General features: G+C 37.2%; 1 pseudogene; it reads right to left on the bottom strand.

Moving 5' to 3' along the window:
• LOC114410756 overlaps positions 1-27,265 on the bottom strand; it is a 210,811-nt pseudogene that overhangs the window by 57,670 nt on the left and 125,876 nt on the right.

The following is a 27,265-nucleotide window of genomic DNA, read 5'->3' as shown; positions in this document are numbered from 1 at the left end:
TCATGGTGGCTTCAATTGTGGTGATTGCTACAATTGTGGAGGCTATGATTCTGATAGCGCCAGTGGCTACAGTTGTGGAGGTAATGACTTTGGTCGTGGTGGAGGTCATCCCAACCTAGTGCAATGCTGGTTATTTCTAAAAATCAAGATCCTAACTCTACTACTTGGATACCTAATTCTGGTGCATCCTTCCACGTAATTGGAGAGTCTCAAAACATCCAGCAGCTTGGTCCATTTGAAGGGCCAAACCAAATATACATTGGTAATGGCCAAGGCCTTTCTATTAAGTCTTCTTATTACACTAGCTTATTTCCCCTATTAATCCTAAAGTCTCTCTCCTAATGGAAAATTATATGTTTCCAAAGATGTTATCCTCAATGAGCTTAAATATCCTTACAACGATCCTTTTCCATCTTTATCCAACTCTATCCTTCTTCTAAGAGTAATTTTTTACCTACTGCTTATGGACCCTCATTGGTTTGCTGCTATGAAACAAGAGTATGAGGCTTTTCTCAACTATAAAACATGGGATCTTGTTCCTCTTCCCAAAGACAAGCAAGTTGTGGGTTGTAAGTGAGTCTTCAGAATTAAGGAGAATGCTGATGGAACAGTTAACAGGTTCAAGGCTAGGTTAGTGGCTAAAGGATTTCATCAAGTTGTTGGTTGTGACTTTAATGAAACATTTTCTCTTGTTATAAAACTTGTTACAATCAAACTGATTATCACTCTTTCTCTCACTAATAAATGGAATTTGTTCCAGCATGATGTCAACAATGCCTTTTTAAATGGTCATCTTGAAGAGACTATCCACATGCAGCAGCCACAAGGCTTCCAAAGTTTAGATAAAACCTTGGTTTGCAAGCTACAAAAGGATTTGTATGGCCTTAAATAGGCCCCAAGACAATGGTTTGAAAGGCTCAAAGGACTTTTACAGCTTGGGTTTGTGGTCAGCAAGTGCGATCCTTCATTTTTTGTTTATAAAGACAAAGGACACATTATCTACATTCTTGTTTATGTAGATGATATTATTATTACTGGTAACTCCAATGTTATAATTCAGCAACTCACCACCAAGCTGGATTCCAATTTTTCTCTTAAACAATTAGGAAAACTTGACTATTTTCTTGGCATAGAAATCAAATCAGTGGCTGATGGGATTATTCTACTAACCCAAAGCAAATATATCAGAGATTTGCTTCAGAAAACTAAAATGGCAGAAGCACAATTTATTTCTTCCCCTAAGACTGCTAATTGCAAGTTAACCAAAGTTGACTTGGATTTTTTCAGTAATCCATCTCTCTATAGGTCTGTTGTTGGAGCTCTCCAATACACAACCATTACAAGGCCTGAGTTAAGCTATGCTGTGAACAAGGTCTGTCAGTTCATGGCTCATCCTATGGACTCAGACTGGACAGCTGTTAAACACATTCTAAGTTACCTCAAAGGCTTTATTCGTCATGGTCTGCATTTCAACGTTGCTCCTTCCTCTTAGCCTTTTACTATCAAAGCCTTGTGTGATGCTGATTGGGCCTCGTATCCAGATGATAGAAGGTCTACCTCTGGTGCAGTGATTTATTTTGGTCCTAATTTGGTCCCATGGTGGTCCAAAAAACAACAAATTATGACTTGATCTGCCACTGAAGCTGAATATAAGAGCTTGGCTTAAGCCACAACTGAAGTTACATGGATTCAAACTATTTTAACAGAGTTATCTGTTCCTTTTCAGACCCCAGAGATTTACTGTGACAACCAAAGTGCAGTAGCTATCACTCATAATCCAGTTCTTCATTTCTGGACTAAGCACATGGAAATTGACATCTTTTTGTCAGGGAGAAAGTCTTAGCTAAAGAGCTCAAAGTGTATCATATCCCTGCTATAAATCAATGGGCTGAAGCCCTCAATAAGCCTCTATCACCAACTCAGTTTCTCTTTCTTTGATTCACTGTTTCAACAATCTAATTCATATAAAATTCTTTTGCTAAAAGTTGAATTTACATATAAAGATGTTTTGATTTTAATAAACTTCTATATCAAAGATTGGTTCAAGCAATATTTGCTTTGGACTTTATTCAACTTGTTATTCTACAATAAATATTATTTTGGTCTCAAATTGGTGTATTTAGACTAAAAAATTAGTATTATTTTATCTTGACTTACTAAATTATTGTTTCAATGTTATTCATATTTAAGTCAATAATTATATCAATCTCAGTCTACTCCTTAATTCAACTAAGTCCTAAGAATGCTTTCCTGTTTCTATTTATTTTTTTTGCACAAAATATAATTATATATATTTACTTTCATGACATATCTTATTTTTCATTAGACTAAATTGTAATATGTTATTATTAGTAGAAATTAATTATTGTTGATTCTAATCATGTGAACCCCCCCCCCCCCTCATTTTTTTATTGAAAGAAGTACTGGAAAAGGATACAGCTTTGGTTAATGATGCTTTGGTTAACCACTTCAGCCCTTTTATAGAATTGCTACAGTCATACCAAACCTCTCTCCAGCCCTTTTATACACTAGCAATTGTTTGTGAACTTCAACTACAAAATTATCATCTTCATTAAGCCTATCAATACATTTGTAGAGGCCATCCAACACTTCATTATCATTGTCAATGTTTGGATTGGTGTAAAAGAACTTCGGATTTAGATAATAACCCGCTGCATGCAAAGGGTGGTGAAGTTGGCAATCCCATCTTTTATCAATGATTGCAAGGATATCCTTATACTTCCCTTCATTGTTATTGAAAGCTCTTTGAATTGCCTCTTTGGCCCTATCCATTGCTTCATAAATGAAACCCATTGCAGGTTTTTTTTCATTATCCACCAAACTTAACACACTTACAAGAGGCCCCATAGCCTTTAAAGTGTAGACAACATCATTCCAAAATGATGGCATAAGAACAACATTTGTTGCTTTCTTCCCCTTGGGCTCTTTCACTGTCTTATGTGGAAGCAATGCCTTCCGAGGTTATTTTGATGATGCCAAAGAATCAAGAGTCTAGCTAATTCCAAAGATTCAAGAATGAAGTTTTTCAAGAATCAAGTTTCAAGAATCAAGAATAATCAAGATCAAGATTCAAGAATCAAGAGAAGAATCAATCAAGATAAGTATTAAAAAAGTTTTTCAAAACATTGAGTAGCACAAGAAGTTTTCAAAAAATCATTACCAAAGAGCTTTACTCTCTGGTAATCGATTACCAGAATATAGTAATCGATTACCAGTGTTTTTAAAACATTAAGATTTTCAAAATTCAAAATGAAGAGTCACATCTGTTGATGTGTAATCGATTACACCTTAATGGTAATCGATTACCAGTGACTGTTTTCGAAAAATACATTTCCAAAAGTCACAATTCTTCAAGTGACTTGTTTCTAAAGATTCTTTCAAAAGTCACAACTTTTCTAAGTGACTAGTTTTAAAAGAAATTGCCAAGAGTCACAAACTTTGACTTGAGTCATCAAGAAATTATAAATATGTGACCATGGCATGAATTTTAATAACAATCAAGAAATCTATCTTTCAATCTTCTCTCTCAACATCATTCAACTCTTTCAACAAATGTTTTCTAATTCATCTTCTCTTCATCTTTCTAAAAGTTTTTGTTCAAAACTTTTTCTTTCAAGAAAAGTTCTTTGATAAAAAAATTGTGCTATTCATCTTTTTCATTCTCATCACGTTTTTCCAAAAAGAATTCAACAAGGACTAATCGCCTGAATTCCTTTTGTGTCTCTCTTCTCCCTTTTCCAAAAAAACGAAGGACTAACCGCCTTAATTCTTTTGTGTCTCCCTTCTCCCTTCTCAAGAGAATTCAAAAGGACACAGTCTGAGAATTCTTTTGATTCTTCCCTTTCCCTTAAACAAAAGATTTCAAAGGACTAACTGCCTGAGATATCTTTTGTTTCCCCTTACAAAGATTCAAAGGACTAACCGCCTGAGAATTCTTTGTCTTAACACCTTGGAGGGTACATCCTTTGTGGTACAAGTAGAGGGTACATCTACTTGGGTTGTTGTTAATGAGAACAAGAGAGGGTACATCTCTTGTTGATCAGTTCAAGTGGAGGGTACATCCACTTGGTTGTTCAAAGAGAACAAGGGAGGGTACATTCCTTGTGGATCTTTGCTTGTAAAGGATTTTACAAGGTTGAAAGAAATCTCAAGAACCGATGGTTGCTTGGGGACTGGATGTAGGCACGGGTTGTTGCTGAACCAGTATAAAATTCTTGTGTTTGTCTTCTTCTTCCCTACACTCTTTAATTTCTGCTGTGCACTTTAATTATCGCTTTTACTTTTGATTAAGTTTCTATTTCTGTTCTTTACTTTCTTAACTTAGTAGTAAAGGCCTAATTGAATCTAGTAACATTAAGAAGGATAAGTTTTTTAATTAGTAAAGGTTCATTAATAATTAATTCACCCTCCCCCCTTCTTAATTATTCCGAGGCCACTTGACCTAACAAGTGGTATTAGAGCAGGTATCTTGTAGAAAATTTAACAACTTCGAGATTCATGGCCTCTTTAAATTCTTTTTTTTTCAAAAGTATTTTCAGGAACAGTTCAAATCTGAAATCTCATGACAAAATCTCATGAAAACAACAAAGAAGAATCTGTAAGGAAGAAGTGGTACATCGACAGTGGATGTTCCAAGCATATGACGGGAGATGTATCCAAATTTACAACCATTTCCCCCAAGAAAAGTGGACATGTTACATACGACAACAACAATATCAGTAAAATCTCAAAAGAGGTAACATCTAAGCCATCTCTATGAATTAATGTATGATTAATATTTTCAGTTAAGTTATTTTTGTGGCTAATAGAAAATAATTGTTGAAATTGTTTAATTGTGTTTACAATGTTTAAATAACTATATTTAGTTTTAATTTTGAATATGTATGATTATTTGAATTTTGTTTGAATTGATTAATGCTTGAATTGCTTATGTTTTGTTTCTAAGATGATTAGATTCTGTTAAAAAAAATAAAAAATGTTTTGACATGTTAAGATAATTGAATTAAGTAAATAATTACCATGATATGTGTTGATGATTGTTATTTGATACTTAAAATTTAGTTTTTAATTCTCTGATAATCGATTACCACTATGTGTAATCGATTACAATAGAACAGACTTAGTTATGTAAATTGAAGATAAGCACAAAATTATTTGATTATGTTAAAATTTATTATGATTAATTAACTATATTTAGTTTAAAGAATTTCAATATACATGATTGATTTTTTTTTTTGTCTTTGGTAATTGTGTCCAACTAGTTGAAAGTTTGAAAATTAAAATTTGCAAGTTATTGGAAGTTTGAAAATTAAAATTTGGAAGTTATTGGAAGTTTGAAAATTAAAAGTTGGAAGTTGAAAGTGGAAGTTTGAAAGTTGAAAATAGAAGTTGGAAGTTGAAAAAGGAAGTTACCAGAAGTTGAAATTTGAAATTTAAAATTTAAAATTTAGAATTTGAAATTTGAAATTTAAAATTTGAAATTGAAATTTAAAAATTTGAAATTTGATTTTTTTTGAAATAGAAATTGTTGTGCATAGTTAATTGATTGTTAATTAAATTTAATTAATTTGAAATATTTGATGATTGATTGTGTTTGAGAGTTATTATGATTTTTTTATTATATTTAAAGGTTATGTTGATTAAGATAGTGAATATGTATTTTTTATGGGTGCAAAATAGTTTGTTTTAATGTCTTTCTGTTATGTGTTTAAACTTGATTATCTTGTTTACTTATTTGGTACTTAGTGAATTATGTTTTGAAACTTTATTAGTACTTTATTTTCTAAAAGTTTAAAACTTGTTAGTTGCTTTATGTGTTATGGTTCTACTTGGTTACTTTTTGATGACTTATGACTTATTTGATTCATACGTTTTATTATGATTTGTGGATGATTTATTATCATGTTTGATTTTTATAAGTTTTTCTCTTTTGTATGAATACATTTATTGTATGTTTATCCATTTATGTATGATTTGACATGATTGGATTTTTGTCAAAATTATATTGATATGCTAAAACAATTGAGATAAGTAATGAGTTACCATATATGTGTTCATAACTAATTTTTGTTACTTAAAATTAAGTTTTGATTCTCTGATAATAGATTTAGATTATAATTATATTTTGTTTTCAAGCCGTGTATTTGGCTATGTCTTAAAAAACACTTACTAGCATTTTCTTTCTTCCTACATTAGTAGTTTTATTTGGTTATTATGAATGACTTTCTGGATTATATGACATTCTATGAAGTATTATCTTTCTAGTTTGATGAATGGTAAAGTTATCTTGTTTGATTTTTTTCTATTCTCTTGTATGGTTTTATATTTCTTACGCACTTTGGCCTTTTTGATGTTGCCAAAGGGGGAGAGAAAAATGGGCATTTTAAGAAATTAAGATATTATATTTTCAAAACTTTAAAATCAAGCATAAAATCAAAAAGAAAGGGGGAGAAAGGGATGAGTGAAGGGTAGAACAAAAATTGTATGCATTCTCTTGATTTCAAGGTTGTCATCATAAAAAAGGGGGAGATTGTGGAAGCAACGCCTTCCAAGGTTATTTTGATGATGCCAAAGAATCAAGAGTCAAGCAAATTCCAAAGATTCAAGAATGAAGTTTTTCAAGAATCAAGTTTCAAGAATCAAGATTCAAGAATAATCAAGATCAAGATTCAAGACTCAAGAGAAGAATCAATCAAGATAAGTATTAAAAAAGTTTTTCAAAACATTGAGTAGCACAAGAAGTTTTCACAAAATCATTACCAAAGAGTTTTACTCTCTGGTAATCGATTACCAGTGTTTTTAAAACGTTAAGATTTTCAAAATTCAAAATGAAGAGTCACATCTGTTGATGTGTAATCGATTACACCTTAATGGTAATCGATTACTAGTGATTGTTTTCGAAAAATACATTTCCAAAAGTCACAATTCTTCAAGTGACTTGTTTCTGAAGATTCTTTCAAAAGTCACAACTTTTCTAAGTGACTAGTTTTAAAAAAATTTGCCAAGAGTCACAAACTTTGACTTGAGTCATCAAGAAATTATAAATATGTGACCATGGCATGAATTTTAATAACAATCAAGAAATCTATCTTTCAATCTTCTCTCTCAACATCATTCAACTCTTTCAACAAATGTTTTCTAATTCATCTTCTCTTCATCTTTCTAAAAGTTTTTGTTCAAAACTTTTTCTTTCAAGAAAAGTTCTTTGATAAAAAAATTGTGCTATTCATCTTTTTCATTCTCATCACGTTTTTCCAAAAAGAATTCAACAAGGACTAATCGCCTGAATTCCTTTTGTGTCTCTCTTCTCCCTTTTCCAAAAGAACGAAGGACTAACCGCCTGAATTCTTTTGTGTCTCCCTTCTCCCTTCACAAGAGAATTCAGAAGGACACAATCTGAGAATTCTTTTGATTCTTCCCTTTCCCTTAAACAAAAGATTTCAAAGGACTAACCGCCTGAGATATCTTTTGTTTCCCCTTACAAAGATTCAAAGGACTAACCGCCTGAGAATTCTTTGTCTTAACACATTGGAGGGTACATCCTTTGTGGTACAAGTAGAGGGTACATCTACTTGGGTTGTTATTACTGAGAACAAGAGAGGGTACATCTATTGTGGATCAGTTCAAGTGGAGGGTACATCCACTTGGTTGTTCAAAGAGAGCAAGGGAGGGTACATCCCTTGTGGATCTTTGCTTGTAAAGGATTTTACAAGGTTGAAAGAAATCTCAAGAACCGATGGTTGCTTGGGGACTGGATGTAGGCACGGGTTGTTGCTGAACCAGTATAAAATTCTTGTGTTTGTCTTCTTCTTCCCTACACTCTTTAATTTCTGCTGTGCACTTTAATTATCGCTTTTACTTTTGATTAAGTTTCTATTTCTGTTCTTTACTTTCTTAACTTAGTAGTAAAAGCCTAATTGAATCTAGTAACATTAAGAAGGATAAGTTTTTTAATTAGTAAAGGTTCATTAATAATTAATTCAACCCCCCCCCCCCTTCTTAATTATTCCGAGGCCACTTGATCCAACACCTTAGACTTCAACCATTCATCCGAAGTTAACATCCTTCTAAGATTGGGCTTTTTCTTATGCAATCTTTGCAAAGTTAAGAAAGTGGTAGCAAATCTTGTAATTCCGTGTCTCTCCAATTCAGTTTTTTTGTGTGAATTTCCTCATGGTGTTCAAAGCCAATGTATGGTTGTAAATGTAGCCTACAAGCTTGATGCCTCTTTGTATAACCTTTTTTACTTTTGGGATCTTTCCAATATCTTCTAGCATCAAGTCAAGACAATGTGCAACACACGGAGTCCAAAATATTTTTGGTCTCGTGACTTGTAAAATTTTACCTATAAAGACCAAAATCAATAAACTTGTATGAGTAGTGTAACAATTTATAACTATAAAATAAAAAACTTCATTAAGCATGATTGAATTCTCACTCGCTAACACATAATTACTTCCATTGTCCGTCACCACTTGAATAACATTCTTTTCTCCAATCTCCTAAACAAAGCTATCTTAAAGCTCAAAGATCTTTTGACCAGTCTTCATGTATTCAGAAGCATCCACACTCCTCACAAACTGTGTTCCCAATGAACAATTTACCAAAAAATTAATCAAATTTCTATTCTTCCTATTCATCCAACCATCTGACATAATTGAACATCCATATTTGATTCGCTCCTCCTCATGACTCATCAAAAAGCCCTTCGTGTATTCCAACTCTTTTTTAAGGAGTGGAACTCTCAATTCATGATAGCTTGGAGGCTTTAAATGAGAACCATAGGTTCCAATTGCCTGAATCATCAACTTGAAACTTTTTTGATTTAGCAACATTGAATGCTATTCCATTCCTAAAAAAGAAACGAGCAATGTACTGAACTGCCCTGTCTCGTGATGCCTTGTTATAAGATTCATTTACACTTATTTGTCTCATGGTTTTTCCTAATTTGATACTTTCTTCAGGTTGTTTGGAGAACAAAAAATCAAGAGGGCCTTTTTTGTTTGTGGTCCTCTTCTTGGAAGTAGATGAGAAGGCTTCATTTGATGTTGTTGGAGGTCTTTTTCCACTTTTAAGTCTTGTAATCTCTTGGATCCCATCTTCCTCTTCGTCATCTTCTTCTTGCATTGCCTCCATGTATGTTGCAGTTTCAACTATTTCTCATAAGCAGAAATAATTTCTAATTTATCATCTTCCGGTAAATTCTTACAAGAACCCACATCACCTTTTATTTGAAGTTGATGTCTTTTGGCTCTACAAATTCCTCCAGTAGACGTGTTTTGACAAAAATCACATGTCACACTCTTCCTGTTATTTTTATCCTTTAAGCTGTTCCAATTCCAAAAGACATCTACATTATCACCCGTAGGCTTGAACATTCCAGTTGAAGACCCCTCTAAATTGGTATTCTTTTGTTGATCAGAGGATGCCATGGTTTTGCTTTTGCTAGGAAATAAGCAGTAAGCACAATAAAAAATAATGAAACAGAGTCAGAACAGAAGTCAGAACGGAACAGAGTCGCTAGAACAGAGTAGGCAATAAGCATTAAGCAGTAAGCACAAAAATTTTCCGGAATGAAGGATGCAGGCTTCACCAAAACAGAAGTCGCTACCAGAATGAAACAGAGTTGGAACGGCGTTGCCGGAATGGACAAAGCAGGCATCGCAGGTGTGCAGAGTAGCAATGGCAACGCTAGGGTTGAACTGTTGAAGATGATGGAGCCCTGATCGTGCGAAGACAAGCTTATAGGAAAAATTTGATAAACCTAAAATACCCTCACTTATCCTCATTAAGTGAGGGTATTTTCAGAATTTTCATTGCTTCGAAGTAGTGGCACAAAAAATTTCTCTTGAACCCGCCCTGCTCTGCCGCGATAACTGTCGCTCTAGCCGTGACATGAAACCGCTCCGTTACAGAGGTGCCCGTCACGGATGGGGGCCGCTCCACCACTATAGTGGCTGCTATTGACTACATAGAGTGGAAGAAGAGTAAAGTATTAGGGAAGCAATAGAGCCTCACCATTTAGAAGTGAGAAATAAGTGAATATGATAAGTGATGGGCAAAATGAGGAAGCAACCAAATTTCAGCTGGGAAAGGAAGAGAAAGGGTCAAATTCGAATCCTACCCCTAAGCAGCTTCCTGAAGATGAAAGGCTTGTGTTTCACTCGCGATGAAAGGTACTCCCCTACTCACATAGCAAGAATAAGAATTAAATGATCATACTAATAAAGGAAGAAGAATCTAATAATGGAGTTGATCGAGGAGAGGAGGGAGAAGAAATAGTATGGAAAAGGAAGCTTAAGCAGTTAACATTGCATAGCTTGGTTGGATTAACTTCAAGGAAAACCTTTATGTTATGGGGGAAGATTCCAACAAATATTGCATAGGTGTTAGTAAATTGTGGGGCAGCTTCATATCCAGCAACACAACATTTGTAGTTAAAGGTAGAGGAGTCATCTGAGTTGTTATTCTCTTATTGTTGGGACTTCGGGAATAGGTTTTATTTTGATAGCTTTGGAGTTAATAGCTTTGGAGACTTTGCTTGCTAGGTTTTATTTTGATGATGCCATGTATGGGTGAATTCACAAGCATGTAATATACCACTACTTCCTATGCGCATTAAGATAATTACAGAGATAATTAAAGCCTAAATAGTTATTTATATTCAAGAGAATTACAAAGAAAATAATGCCAAAAAAATTACAAGTGAACAACTAAGATACCACTACTTCCTATGATGCATTGAACTTAGCTATAACAAGTATCTAGGAAACTTGAAAAAAATAAAAATTGAAGTTCTTACTCCATCTGGTCTCATATATAAGAGAAAAGATTCACGCTAACTAAGAAAGTTAGTTAACCACATTCAATTGCATCAGTCTCAATTAAAAGTTAAATTTCCCCCAACTTACCCTTCATTCAAACTTGGTATTACGAATAAAAAGGAGTCATTAGAACTATAACCTCAATTACATGAAGAGTATTTTAGAGATAGTAGCATTACATGAGATACTGTTAGTTGAAATTTTCTTATATTTGAGACCAAGAAAAAGGTAATTTTTTTCTTATATTTGAGACTAGAGTTGCATCTCCTAAAATATTCCTATTTCCAACACAAAGCATTAAACACTATTTGGTATTTGGATTTGATCCTTAACAGTTGAGTCAAAACTAATTAATGATTTTTTAAACCATTCATTCATGAGGATAACTCCATAGCCATAACCAAAAAAGAGAAATTACAGAAACATACTTCAGTTCTATGGACAAACTATGTCGTGACAAGTTCATAATTTGCAAAAAACAAAATCCCAAAAAAATCACAAACTAAGATACCTTAACAAATATAATAGTAGAAGGATGTCACCTTGCTGCTTAGTCCATTCTGACATTATATAAGAAAAGGAATTACCATGTCTTTCCGCAGGAATTGAGATCAATAAATCAATAAACTATCCAACATTAGGAACACTTATGTGTACCTGAATTTTAAGTAATATTTCAGCAACTTATTCCTAGAGAGTAAGAACAAAAAGGGAAAGGAGTAGCTTTATTGCAAAACATATAATGTGATACAAAATAAGATGCTAAGGATAACTTCACGTGAACCAGAAAATAAAAAATTAAAAGGATACCTCAAAACACAGGCTCTTACTAACAAAGAATAATTATTGATAAGGGAAACACAAAATTTAGGAGAAACATGAAGGGAAAAAGTAGCATAACAAAGTTGCATAGATTTTTTTTATCAGCAAAAGTATGATTATATTATATATAATATTAAGTTCAATACAAGAGGTACTGTTGTATATACAACCTAGCACCATACTATGCAAAGCTATGGTGACCTAATACATGCAATACAATTAGGCAACCGTAGATCTGACTGTAAGCTAGGCACCCAACCACAAAATATCTACCACCCCCCCCCCTCGCGCCCCCAGCACAAAGATCCACCAAATTTGCCATCATTGTAACCTAATACTATTAGAATGAATGTATAAAAATAACTGTTACAAACAGTTATTGTAGGCAGGATAGTTAGTATAAGCAAACTACTTTTCTTTCACTAACAGAATTCTATTAGTTAGTTTGTGATTAGCTTCAAGGTCTAGAGGTTTATAAATACCTCTTTTGTAACTGTATTAGACCTAACTTTTATGATTCAGTAAGATTAGTTATTTATTCCTTGTAACGTAAAATTCACTTTCCTTAGTTTATTGAGCTTCATCTTCACGATCATGGCTTCGACATCTCAAAGTTTTAATTCATATTTGTTTCCAACTACAATAGCAGAAAAATTGGATGATTCCAACTATCTACACTGTCGACAATATGTCGTGCCAGTCAGTCAAGTCATCAAGTCCCATAAATTGCTGAGGTTCATGGTTAATCCCATCATTCCACCTTAATTTCTCACAGAGGATGATCAGATCATGGATTTCGTTAATCCTAAATATAAAGCCTAGGAAGTGCAAGACCAAACATTGCTTGTTTGGCTTCAGTCGACACTCTCGAAGTCTGTCCTTTTTCGTGTGATAGGTTCGAATCACTTCTACCAGGTATGGGAGAAGATTCACGAGCATTTTAGTCTTCACACCAAGTCTAGGGCACATCTATTGCGAATGGTAATGCGTGCTGTCTCACTCAAAGGGAAAACGATGGACGAGTACTTTCACAAAATAAAAAACGATGTCGACGAGCTCGCCGGTGTTGGAGTTCCAGTTCTCCATGATGAGCATGTTGATGCTATTTTTGAAGGTTTACCATCGGATTATGCACCAGTGGTTTCCATGATTGAAAGCAAAAAACGTATGCCATCTATTGCAGAGATTGAGGCTCTCCTTTATGGCCATGAAACTCGCCTAGTTCAATACAATCGCGACACCCAACTACTTGTATCTTTGTCTATTAATTACACTCAAAGCTACTCATATGGAAGTTTGTCCAAAGCTAATGATTCCAACAGATTCAGAGAAAGTTATGGCAGAGGTAATGGTGGGCATAATGCTTTGTTTGATTGAGGTGCTGGTCGCGGTGGTTCTAGAAAAGGCCGCGGTGGAGGCAGATTTGCTAACTTCAAGTGTCAAATCTGCCTCAAGTATGGTCACATTGCGAATGTGTGCCACTTTTGTTCTAATATGAATTTTTAAACTCATGAGTCACTCACCTTTCTTGATACAACTACACTCCAACCAATTCCTTATTTGATTGCCTCAGGTAGGACCTCAAACACTAGGGTTAATCCTAACTCTAAACCAGTTGCTCAGTCCTCCAGCCAGCCTAGTGTGATGTTTATCAAGAAATCAACATCCAATTACTGCACATTTGTTTGGGGAAACTTGGTTACTTGGAGGAGCAAAAAATAAGATGTTGTGGCCAGGACCAATGCCGAGGCTGAGTATAGGGCAATGGCCCAGGGTGTTTATGAGATTTTATGGCTTAAAAGGATTCTAGAAGAATTGCAGCTTCCTATGACTCTTCCAATAAAATTGTATTGTGATAATAAGGCTGCAATCAGTATCTCCTAGAACCCTGTACAACATGTCCGAACCAAGCATGTTGAAATTGATAGACATTTCATAAAGGAGAAGGTGGACGCCAGCCTAATTTTGCATGCCTTTTGTTCCTTCTTCACAACAAGTTGCTGACATTCTTACAAAAGGATTATTTAGTCCCATCTTTGAGTTTCTTGTAAGCAAGTTGGATATGTTGGACATCTATGCACCAACTTGAAGGGGGGTGTTGACAGTTGTATGTCTTTATTAAGAATTAATTAGACAACTGGATGTTTATTTTTGGAATTAATTTTCTAGAAGATTGAATAATTAAGATCCATATCAGATTATTCCGATTTGATCTGATTTGATTATTATTTTGGGTCAGAATCAAATCTCTCTGATTTGATCTGATCCCTTTTTATTTACTTTCCTTTCTACATTTATTATGTAATTGGCATCCTTGCCTATATATGTAAATCTTTTATTCCTGAATAATATACAAGAATTATTCTTCCTCTCCTATTGCTTTTCTCCCCAGAAGTCCCTAAAATCACACTTGGATATTTCCTATTAAAACCAAACCTGAAACTGTGTCTGTTTTCCAAACTTTCAAGTTATCAGTTGAACTTCAACTAAACACTAAAATAAAAGGTGTCCAATCTGATTGGGGTGGTGAATATAGACCCTTCTCTGCTTTATTATCTTTCTATGGTATTTCACACAGGTTAATTTACCCACACACTCATCATCAAAGGCGTAGTTGAAAGGAAGCATAGGCATATAGTTGATCTAGGACTCACATTACTTCATCATGAAACTCTACCTCTATAGTTTTGGGATTATGCTTTTGTCATTGCACTTTATTTGATTAATAGGTTACCCACTGCATCACTCAACTATGCTATTCCATTTGTCACTCTTTTTAACAAAGAGCCTGATTTTCATTATTTTAAAACATTTGGTTTTGCATGCTTTCCTCTGTTGAAACCTTATCATACTCATAAACTAGATTTCAAGTCTCAAGAGTGTGTTTTCTTAGGGTACTCCTCGTCACATAAAGGCTATAAATGTTTGTCTTCAACTGGTAGAATTTATATTTCCAAGGATGTTTTATTTAATGAGTTGAGGTTTCCATATTTAGATTTGTTTTCCTCTTCCTGTAGTTCAACACAGAATATCACTTCCTATTTCAACCTCAATCTTGACCTATCTCCTCCTGTTTCAGCCTTTACACCTTCACTTTCCCAAATACCCCCCTCCAATTCCCTTTCAGCTCCCTCTGTTCCTTCTGATTTCTCTATTACTGCCTTAAATCAGACCTCATCAGAATCCACCTCCACTCATCCAATACGGTGTCATCTAGTGAATCTATACCATTTGCACCCTCTCCCACTCACCCTCAATCATCAAATACTATGTCTTATAGTGAATCTGTGTCTGCATCAACTCGAATTCCCATTAAAGTGTAAAGCAGGCTCTGGAAAGTAGGTCTAAATGAAGCTTCTTTTTTTTTTTTTACTTTTTCATTTTTTTGTTTTTGTGTTGAAGATTAGTATGTTGAATGCACTTTCGGTCATACGCATCACTTTTGATGTTTATGTCGTGTTTCACTTTTCAATCTTGGAATGGCCTTAATTTCAAATTTTAGGGGTGCCAATATTTTGTGAAAGACAGTTGCAGTCGAAGACAAGGGATTGATGGGGAGAGAAAGGAACAAAGGTGGTAAGGAAAAGATTTAAAAAAATTCTGTTGCCAGAAATTGACTTCGACAACAGCAAATGGTTATCAGAAGGTTGCTAGGAAGGAAGCAATAAATCTAGTGTGAGTGGTGTAAATTGGAACCATATAAAATAGATGAATCCAACAGTTGATAAAATTGCTTCATCATGAACCACTTACAAGCTTGTCCATTGTAGTCTTTGCCTTGATTAATAGCAAAAAAAGTTATAAATATGACCATTTCCAGAAGTACTGGCTTTCAACCTCTGAAGGTTATTAACAGTGTTAGAGTTTGTGGGTTCTAATTTATGTGTTGAGCTTATTGAGTCTTAAGCCCACTTCTGCTTTTGTACTGTATTTATTAGCAAATCAATGAGAACCAATGGGATGTTATCGTTCCTCCAAAAAAACAAATAAAAACAGAAATTTGACCATTAATCATTACCACCAAAAACTGATAGTAGAATCATTCAAATTAATTTGAAAAGTTGGCGATATTGCCAGTCTGGCAAAAACAATTAGCAATGAGCTTAGCAAGACAAAGTTTTGAGCAGATTGCATGTGTTTGACAAGAGCAGCAATTAGGTCTCGTATATGTACCACTATCTGTGATGGTAAATGCAAAATCAGTTGAAGAATGCAACTTCCAACAAAGAGAGACCCAGAGCTTTCCAATTTGGGGTCTAGCAGTCTGTTCCAAAATTTACAAGAAATCAGACAACAAATTAGAAACAGGGAACAGATACACCCGCACATACGCACAAAAATAAGAGATGATGTAAATCATAGAATTCAAGTTGGGTAATTGAAACCAAAAAGTGCCTTGAGTGTTATTTGTGACAAAAAGCTTTCGCTCAAGCTTAAAGGAAAAGTTTACAGCATAACTGTAGGAATAATTATGTCGTATGGAACCAAGTGTTGGGCGGCGGCAAAAAAGAATAACCTGAATTTCACTGTGGTCATCACTTTGAAGGATTATGTTGATAACAGCATTAAAAGAGACATCATATATTGCTTTCACTACATCAGCAGGGGCATTCTGTATAAAGCAACAACATACTGAGATGAGAAAACCATAAAGATAAAAAAATGTGCTCAAAGGTCAAAGATGACATGTTTCCAAGTATAATTGCCTTCAATAACATTGTTACCAAATCTAATGATCCAGCTACCAAACCATCAGCCTGCTCTTGGGGCTATAAGAACATTTACAGAAGTGTATAAGCAACAAAATTATTCTAAAATAACTAACCAGACACTGTAATAACTTGAAAAAGTCATACTTTATTCAAAATTGTTCCAATATATGGCAAAATTCTAGAAACCAATGGATGTACACATCCGAAAATGCTTTTGATAGCCTGGAAAAGAAATAAATTCTATCAGATGACAAAAGAAATGATATAAAATTATTGAAATAATTGATTTCAAAGTCAATAGTGGAGCTTGACAAATAAAAATCCAGATCAAAAAGCATCAATGAGAAAAAAACATATATATAAACATAACATATATTTATATTTGCAAGCATATATACACATACACATACATCAGAGTTCTAAATCTATGTCTCATCACCTATGAAGCACCGACACTGACATGGGCACCGGACACGACACAGACACCTGCAATGTCCAAAATATAGGACGTCGTACGGGTGTCGTGTCGGTGTTCTTAACCTTTTTTCTGTTCTAGTCCCTCATTTTTTTTCTACATGTTCACACCTATTTTGTATCTTCGTGTTCTGTTCTACCTTTTTATGTACTTCATTGATCACCCTTCAACCCCCTTTCCAATTCTGTTCTTAATTATATTTACGTATAAGAATTCCTTTGTTTTGCTTGTATTTGGTAGCTCAGAACTTTATTTTGATCAATGATATCAAATAACGGTCATGATAGTGCCATGGCAGTATGGCATGGTGGTTCAACAAGAGATGTGTTATGACATGGCAGATTATCATGGCTTCATAGACTCAAAAACAGTTATGGCAGAAAAGGTCCAAAAAACCAGTAAAGAAAGAGATGTGTCTCTATGCCCCTAACTAATTATTACCTATTTTCATGGGCATACCTAAGGTCCATAAGCTCAAGTGAAACCCTAATGCACAAAAGTCTATCATGAGGATCCCGACAACCGTATCTTTTCATTTTCAACACACTCCTATTTTTTTTCATATTTGCCTCTGTTAACAAAAGCCTCACCTCTGATGATCTGTATTTTCCAGAGACCCACATTTTTCTAGCAACCCAAATTCCCTTGTTCTTGGTCTTTCTCTCCCCTTTATCTCTTTTATTTTTCTGTAACCACCATCAACCAACCATTCATAGCATTATCCCATTTTGGTCCTATTAATATTTATGTCTTTAAATTTTGAGTTCCCTTTTCCACGTGTTCACCAACTTCCTTAGACCTCTCAATTTTTAACATTTCTTCTCCAAATTATTATTTTTTATTTTGGTTTGTTAGGATTCATTTTGAGTCCAGTTTAACTTTTTTAATAATAATAAGGGTAAATTATTATTTTGGTCCCCAAACTTTTCAGCTTTAATGGTTTTGGTCCTTTATCCCCAAACTTTTCTTCCATCCAGTATTTTGATCCTCCGTCCAAATCCACGAGCTTCCATCGAACCCAGTAGTGGCTTTGTCGACAATTGTTGCAATTGGGTGTGATGCCCAACTTTGTTGGATCAGATTTTTTTATTTGGATCTGGCCGTATCAGTGTTTGTTAGAACTGGGGTTTTGAGGTTACGGGTGAATGAGGGAGGGAAGATTTTAGTTAGATATGGGTTCGGATCTGGTCGTTGATTTTTTTTGTGTTTTCCAATTTCTGGCAGTTTTTAGTCGCCAGAAAATGAATCATAATAAAATAATAAAAAATAAATAAATGTCACGTCATCATTTAATGGAAAAACAAATGGAAAGGACTAAAACAATGGACATAAAAAAAGTTTGAGGACGTTGATCGATCGTCAAAAAGTTTAGGGACCAAAACCATAAATGCAAAAAGTCCAAGGGCAAAAAACATATTGTACCCTAATAATAGTAATAATAAGAAGAACAAGAGCAAGAAGAGGAAATGTAATAAACTAAAAATAGTAGTAATAAAAACATATTAAACTATTTAAAGGATAACATATAATATAGGGTTTACTATCTTTTTAGTCACTAAACTTTAAAATTTATGTTTTCAGTCCCTTCACTTATCTTCTATCCTAAAGGGACTAAAACATAAGGAGGTTAAAAATGAAGGGATGCTGACCAGTCAAAGAAATGTTCAGGGGCTAAAATCAGAAATCCTAAAAAGTTTAGGGACTAAAGATAGTAAGTCCAATAATCAAGAAGCAAAAAGAAAAAAAAAAAGAATAGCAACCATCCCATTTTCTGCTATCCCGCTTTAGTTGTTTTGGGTGGGCCACTACGCAACACTATCCAGGATTGACTACTTAAAACAACAATAATTTTGACATAAAATTTAGCTTATCATTGGTTGGATAGAACATTTCTTGTTAAAATCGCATGTTTTACATTCCTACCTCTCATTGTCCAATTCAAGGTAGGATCTACATGTTTGACATAAGTGATCAGTCATAACAAAGGTAAGATGCTAAGAAAAAACAATCAAGTAACCCTTTAGATAATATTATTAAAAAAAAATCATTACCTAAAGAACTTCCAGTGCATCAATACTGATAAAAGGATCCGAAACATGTGATGCCCACACATTAAGGATTACGGGAGAAATCATGTGTTCAACTAATGTTGATGACTCATGACCTATAATAAGCAATAACAAGGGAATAAATACAGTTGAAATTGAGATAAAAGACAACGATTTTAGTGAAAATTTGTTTGAAAGAAACCCTATTAGCTCAATGATTTATAAATTATAGGTTTAATTACTTATTGTCGCAACCTACCCTTCGGCGGGAGGGCGACGCGTGACTCGCGGGATGCGTGTTCCACGAAAGGAATACGCGCGGAGTCGCCACCAACGTTTATTTGAGGAAAACGTCGGAAAAACCGGAAAAGACGAGATCTACGAACTTTTTAGTGAAAGGTTCGGGAGTCGTATTTACGCACGGGGAAGGTATTAGCACCCCACACGCCCGTCCCAAGGGACGGCAGCCTTTAATCGAATGTGCAAACATGACTTTGATTTTTATGTTCCCTTTTATGTTCTTATATTCTTTATACCCTTTTTATATTTTTTCCTTTTTTGTGGTCGACAAGGGTGTTTCCCTTTGCTCCTACGTATTCCTCAATTTGGGATGAGAAAATCAGACCTACGTAGTTCTTTTGGAACAAAGTGTTTGGTTAAGTTGTTTTTGTCTTTTTTGCAAAATATATTTTTATTGAACAAAAGGTCATTTAAGGTGTTGGACCATTAAACGGTCTTTTGATTTTGAAAGGGGAGAAACGTTAAGGCATTGGACCATTAATGATCTCTTGTTTTTTTGAAAGGAGAGAAACGTTAAGGCATTGGACCATTAACGATCTCTTGGGGCGGTCGACAAAAGCGGGGCTTTTGCTCCTACGTATCCTCAATGAGGAACTCAGACCTACGTAGTTCTTTCTTATCAAATGATTCTTTTTTACTTAAGAGGTGATCATCTTAAGGCATTGGACCTTAAAAATGATCCATTTTACTTAGTGAAAAATTGAAATGACGAACTCCAAAAGCCTATTTTTGTGGACGAGCTTGACTAGGCGAGTTGATTTTAGCCTTAGTTTCACTTTAGTTATTAATCAATTCGATTAAGAATGAGAACTCCCAAAGAGAAAACGTCCGATTGATTTTCCGCTTTATTTTACTAAAAGATGTTTTTTTGATTATTATATTATTTTTTACCTCTTTGATTTCCAACGTGGTTACGGCACGACCGAACGGTCGGAATTTATTTTAACCGAAGTTAATGGATAATATAATTCAAACGTTCGGTGGAAATTTATTTTATTTTTAAGTTAAGCGAGAAACGACTTAAGTAAAATGGCTTAAGCACGTCAACAGGGGGTATAAAAAGTAAACAAAACGAGAATAAAAATGCACGAAACACAATGTGGACCACTATGGGTACATAGAATGAATCGAAAAGCTTGGTTCAAGGTACTTACCCGTTGAAGATCGAAGAACGATGAAGAACGAATGAAGAACGTCGAAGAACGGTTGAAACCTTTGCGAGATTCCTCACGGAAAACGTTACGGAAACGTTTCGGAAGCGCCTCGGCTTAGATTTTCTTCACGGAAACAATTTTTCCAAGCAAATTCGAAAGAGAGAGAAGTGCCTAAGGGGCTGGACCCCTTTCTTCTTCACTTCCTCCCCTATTTATAGCAAAATAGGGGAGGTGGTTGCCGCCCAGCTCGCCCAGGCGAGCTCAGCTCGCCCAGGCGAGCAGGGTTGCTTCCTCCAGAAGCAACCGCCTTTTGGAGGAATCTTCTGGAGGGCCCAAATGGGCCTGGGTGCTATTTGCACCCCCATTTTTACTAAGTACACCCCCCTCTGCTGTTTTTTGGTGATTCTTTTTTCGTAAAGTTACGGAAACTTACGAATTTCGTAACGATACTTGTTTTCTTTCCGTAATGTTACGGAACCTCGCGGATTACATAATCATCCCCTCTTTGACTTACGGAATGTTACGGAACCTCACTTAATTATGCAACGATGCTTCCATTTGATTTCCGATGTGTCACGGAAACTTACGGATTGTGCATCAACATTTTTTTGGTTTTTCGGCATGTCCTGGAATTTCATAAATTGCCTAATGATGGGTGCCAAGCACCTCACAAGGACCAAAGAATGGTCGCATGTCATCAAGCAAAGGTCCCCGGACGAAATTAGGGTATGACAGTTGCCCCTCTTTACTTGTCTTTTATTGAAGATAAAAGAAAAGTAAAGATAAGACACTAATTTCGTCCCTCTCGATTTGACGAGAGTCGCGGGTGACCATAAAATCTCCACATGCAAATGACTTGTTGTTCCCAGAATTTCACAAATTGCCTAATGATGGGTGCCAAGCACCTCACAAGGACCAAAGAATGGTCGCATGTCATCAAGCAAAGGTCCCCGAAAATCAGTGTATGACACTAATTTCGCTCCTCTCGGTTGACGAGAGTCGCGGGTGACCGTGACTTGTCGTTCCTAGGATTTCACAAATTGCCTAATGATGGGTGCCAAGCACCTCACAAGGACCAAAGAATGGTCGCATGTCATCAAGCAAAGGTCCCCGAAAATCAGTGTATGACACTAATTTCGCTCCTCTCGGTTGACGAGAGTCGCGGGTGACCGTGACTTGTCGTTCCTAGGATTTCACAAATTGCCTAATGATGGGTGCCAAGCACCTCACAAGGACCAAAGAATGGTCACATGTCATCAAGCAAAGGTCCCCGAAAATCAGTGTATGACACTAATTTCGCTCCTCTCGGTTGACGAGAGTCGCGGGTGACCATGAAATTTCCGCATGTAAATGACTTTGTTGTTCCCGGAGGAACAAAAGGTGCAGAAGACTGTGTCAGCCCCTGCATGCTATCAAGCGTTCTGTCTTACAGATAGCAAAAGAATGGGTGCGAATAACCATAAGGTATCTCCGCGTATCATGGGTGCAGAATGACCAAACTTGGTCTCTGCTTGTCATCGGGCCCGCCGCCTCTGGATGACAAAAGGGTGCGAATAACCATAAGGTATCTCCGCGTATCATGGGTGCAGAATGACCAAACTTGGTCTCTGCTTGTCATCGGGCCCGCCGCCTCTGGATGACAAAAGGGTGCGGATAACCGTAAGGTATCTCCGCGTATCATGGGTGCAGAATGACCAAACTTGGTCTCTGCTTGTCATCGGGCCCGCCGCCTCTGGATGACAAAAGGGTGCAAATAACCGTAAGGTATCTCCGCGTATCATGGGTGCAGAATGACCAAACTTGGTCTCTGCTGGTCATCGGGCCCGCCGCCTCTGGATGACAAAAGGGTGCGAATAACCATAAGGTATCTCCGCGTATCATGGGTGCAGAATGACCAAACTTGGTCTCTGCTTGTCATCGGGCCCGCCGCCTCTGGATGACAAAAGGGTGCGAATAACCATAAGGTATCTCCGCGTATCATGGGTGCAGAATGACCAAACTTGGTCTCTGCTTGTCATCGGGCCCGCCGCCTCTGGATGACAAAAGGGTGCGAATAACCATAAGGTATCTCCGCGTATCATGGGTGCAGAATGACCAAACTTGGTCTCTGCTTGTCATCGGGCCCGCCGCCTCTGGATGACAAAAGGGTGCGAATAACCATAAGGTATCTCCGCGTATCATGGGTGCAGAATGACCAAACTTGGTCTCTGCTTGTCATCGGGCCCGCCGCCTCTGGATGACAAAAGGGTGCGAATAACCATAAGGTATCTCCGCGTATCATGGGTGCAGAATGACCAAACTTGGTCTCTGCTTGTCATCGGGCCCGCCGCCTCTGGATGACAAAAGGGTGCGAATAACCATAAGGTATCTCCGCGTATCATGGGTGCAGAATGACCAAACTTGGTCTCTGCTTGTCATCGGGCCCGCCGCCTCTGGATGACAAAAGGGTGCGAATAACCATAAGGTATCTCCGCGTATCATGGGTGCAGAATGACCAAACTTGGTCTCTGCTTGTCATCGGGCCCGCCGCCTCTGGATGACAAAAAGGGTGCGGATAACCGTAAGGTATCTCCGCGTATCATGGGTGCACGTCACATGACCTCAGGGTCAGTATGACAAAGATTATGGGGCGGCCGACAAAAGCAAAGCTCTTGCTCCTACGTATCCTCCAATGAGGAACTCAGACCTACGTAGTTCTGGATAACTTGTGAGACTTGAAAAGTCTCCATCGGAAAATGCTGACATCTCCGGAAAGGGCGCAGATGACCATATTGGTCTCTGCTTGTCAATCACACTTGGGATCACTGAATGACGAGGTGCGGATTACCGTAAGGTGTCTCCGCGGGCTACCAGCTCTTGAGTCATGGCGACAAAAGGCGGTGTGGTCGACAAAAGCGAGGCTCTTGCTCCTACGTATCCTCCAATGAGGAACTCAGACCTACGTAGTTCTGGATAACTTGTGAGACTTGAAAAAGTCTCGTTGTTTTCTCCACTAAAATGCAAACATGCTTTAGCAAAGAGACAAATATTCCAACTGATTTAGAGCAGCATATGCTTTTTTTGAGTGACAAACGATGCGCCTACCAGGGAAGGAGAGTCTGCTGATGGGATCCCCCATAACCATAAATGAGATCTTGGATGTTAGCATTTCGTTTCTAAATGACCATTTAGAGGAAACACTGGGTTCGACAAAAATAGAAGAAATCTACTCAAAGTGTATCAATCTCGCACAGGTAAGTGTTTCATTCTAATTCCGAACCATAGATATGTCATGACTTGACTTTGCAAATTATTTCCTATCAAATCAAAAATTACATGCGTGATCATGGATCAAATAGGACTTCCCTTGGGAATGGGTTCTTTTGGGGAGTTTTTCGGCTTTTATGTGTTTTTGGCTTTTGATTTTTTTTTTGTTGGCTTTTTCTTTTTCTGTTTTTGTTTAGTGCGGGGCGAAAAAGTCGCTAGCGCACGGGATTTTGGTTGGTAATCAAAGGGAGAAGACCATTTTAGGTCGTGGTTTCCTTTCCTTCTTCTTGTTCATTTGGTGACAATTCTGTACTGTTCAGATATTGTCTGGTCCAAAGACCTCTCTGCACATTTCTTCTGGTTTCTTTGACCAGGAGCTTCCTTCTTTTTTACTTTCTCCCATTCTTTGGTTGGGAATTTTCTTTCTTTTCTTTTTTCTTTCTCCCACTCTTTGATTGGGAATTTCCTTTCTTTTCTTTTTTCTCTTTCTCCCACTCTTTGATTGGGAATTTCCTTTCCTTCCTTTTTTGCTTTCTCTTTGATTGGGAATTCCCTTTCCTTCTTTTTTTTTTTTGCTTCCGAGGGTAAGGTTTATGGTGAGTCAGGATTTTGGCTCAAGGCTTGTAGAATGGCTAGACATGATACATGTCAGGGTTTGGTTTGGTTCAAGGATAAAAAGGGATGCCCCACATTATTTCCATGACACAAATGCAAAAATGATGATTTGGAAATTTTATGCAAAACTGGTCATGCATACACCTATGCGGACACTCAAGTGTCAAATTTTTATGGTCATGTGATGCTAGGGCTCAGGATTTATTTCCTCTATTTTAAATCAACCCAATGTTTCCAAAATATGTTCTTTTATCAATTTGTGCATTCATTCGAGTCCATTTCGGGCGTCCGGGAAAATCTTCACAGCATTCACCCTTCAGGTGTATACACATTTTTTTTTTTTAAAAAAAAACTAGCTATGATCAGCGAATTTTTTCAAAGAAAAGTTGGAAGTGATCTCTTTCAAAAGCATGTTGGTTTTTCAGCTTGACAACTTATTTTTTCTTTTTTCCTTCTTTTTTTTTTTATCATTATCATTTGTTTATTTCTTTTTCTTGTTTGTTTTTTTTTTCTTCTTCTTTTTTTTCCATGAGGTATTTTGCTACCTAAACATGTGCATATTTTTGTGAGGTATTTTTGCTATATACATGCATATCCAAGGTATCTTGCCACCTAAACATACATATATATGTTTTGTGAGGTATTTTTTTGCTACATACACGCACATCTAAGGTATCTCTCTACCTAAACATACAAATATATATTTTGTGAAGTAATTTTTTGTTTACATACACGCACATCTAAGGTATCTCTCTACCTAAACATACATATATATATTTTGTGAAGTATTTTTTTGTTTACATACATGCATATCTAAGGTATTTTCACTACCTAAACATACATATATATATTTTGTGAGGTATGACTACCTTCCGAGCTTGCGCTTGTTTTATTTAAATCCCCAGGATCATGAGCAACTAGGTGCGTCCTACTATAAAAAGTGATCAAATAACAAGCATAGATTCAAAAGGTACTAGGTTGCCTCCTAGTAGCGCTTCTTTAACGTCTTTAGCTGGACGCCTTATGACTTGTCAGCCACTGACCTAGTACTTTGCTTACCTTTGGCTTTGGACTTGGTCGCCTATTGCTCGACCATGTGTCGTAGGCAACGCTCTAACCTTTTTATGGATGAGCTGAGGTGAACTTTAGAGGTGGTAGCGGTGTGTCTATTGCCTGCTACCGGCCATCCCAATGCTGCTGTGGTGTTTCGCCTTGCGCCTGCCTGGGGGCGCAGTACTTCTTGATGAAAGCTCGATTGGTAGGGGGGGTCTGATGACTTTTCTGGGGCGACAGACACTCCGTAGAACTGACAGAGACCCGTAATTAGAGCTTGACAACTCCAAGACCCTGTTGGACTTCTTCGGGTCCACTGGGTGTCTTGCAGGCGCAATCCCTGCAAACAATAGATGACATCAGAAATCAGTTGAGCGATGTGCATACTTACCTATGATGACATGACCTTGCCGGGGGGGTACGGGCACCCTATAGGACTAATAGAGGCCCGTAACCAGAGCTGGAAACCCCAGGGCCCTGTTGGACTTTTCCGGGTCCACTGGGTGTCTTGTGGGTGCGATCCCTGCAAACAATAGATGGTATCAGAAATCAGTTGAACTATATGCATACTTACCCATGTCGGGACGACACAGACCAACTGATACTTTTGCAGGGGGAGATTGGCATTGCGGTCGCTGGGCAGAATGTTGCTAAGTAGCAATGTCATCTATATCTGTGTAAGAGTGGTCATGTTGGTGCGCATGATCCGCACTCGTCTCTTTGCAACGGCACAGGTGAAATCTTGCCCCAGTATGCATAGTAGTTGTGTAATAGCCTCCCTCTCTGGTTGTGCTCGCACAGTTGGCCCTCCTCCAATATCAGGGGGTGGCCCAGGAACCGTTAAAAGGAAACTACTGGTCCCTTAACCGGGAGTGCAAGTCTTGGTTAAGCATTTAAGGATAGAGGACCTTAAATTCTTTTAAGGTGTGGATGTCGAGCACACTGAAAATGAGGACGCGTAATCCTCTAAAGGCGAGGGCGTGTAGCCCTCTGAAGTTCAGGACGTGTCGCCTTTCGAAGGCGAGGGAGTGTAGTCCTCTGAAGGTGAGGGCGTGCAGCTCTCTGATGGTGAGGACGTGTAGTCCTCTCAAGGCGAGGACGTGTAGTCCTCTCAACGGTGAGGGTAACTAGTACCCGAGGTGAGGGCGTGTAGCCCTCTCAAGGCGAGGACATGTAGTCCTCTGGAGGTAAGGGCGTGCAGCCCTCTCAAGGCGAGGACGTGTAGTCCTCTCAACGGTGATGGTAACTAGTACCCAAGGTGAGGGCGTGTAGCCCTCTCAAGGCGAGGACATGTAGTCCTCTAGAGGTGAGGGCGTGCAGCCCTCTGATGGTGAGGACGTGTAGTCCTCTCAACGGTGAGGGTAACTAGTACCCAAGGTGCCACCCTTATGAGAAAGCAAGAGATCGACTCATCGAGAGGGCTGGTCATCCCAAATCCACAAGATTTGGACATTAGATGTAGGAAATCTATGCAGTTAACATGATCTTTAGGGATGCAGATGCATGCAACCTTTGTCGTGAAACTTGGTAAATGCGGACTTCATATGAAACAATGCAATGTAATGGAAAGTTGTACAATGTTCATGACATTCTTTCCCTATTTTGTGATTTTGATTTTGATTTAATTTTTTTGGAAAACACAGATTGACTGTCCTTTTGAAAGAGGTGATAATTCATGCAACCTCATCCTATCTTTTTGCAAATCTCCCCGGGAACTCCCTCAGAGTGTATGTTCTGTTTGATTTAGTCACTTGACCATTTTGGAGTGACGGGAATGGAGTCGTTTGATAATTAATCAATCTATTGAAATTCCAGGGCTTGTCTCCCTTTTTTTTCTTGTTTAAAAACATCGACGGGTGTGAACTTTTGATCGGCCCCTATGTTCACTTGAGGCTCATGCACGGTGCCCCTCATTGCCCCAGTGTAAGGCTTTGAGGTACCAATCGTTGTCTTTCGTCATGACCTTGTAGGAGGGAACCTATTGGGTGAGAACTTC

Source organism: Glycine soja, chromosome 4 (assembly GCF_004193775.1).
Source record: "Glycine soja cultivar W05 chromosome 4, ASM419377v2, whole genome shotgun sequence".
Classification (NCBI taxonomy): Eukaryota; Viridiplantae; Streptophyta; class Magnoliopsida; order Fabales; family Fabaceae; genus Glycine; species Glycine soja.
The sequence above is the reverse complement of the archived record's forward strand: the minus strand, read 5'-3'. Positions and strand labels throughout refer to the sequence as shown.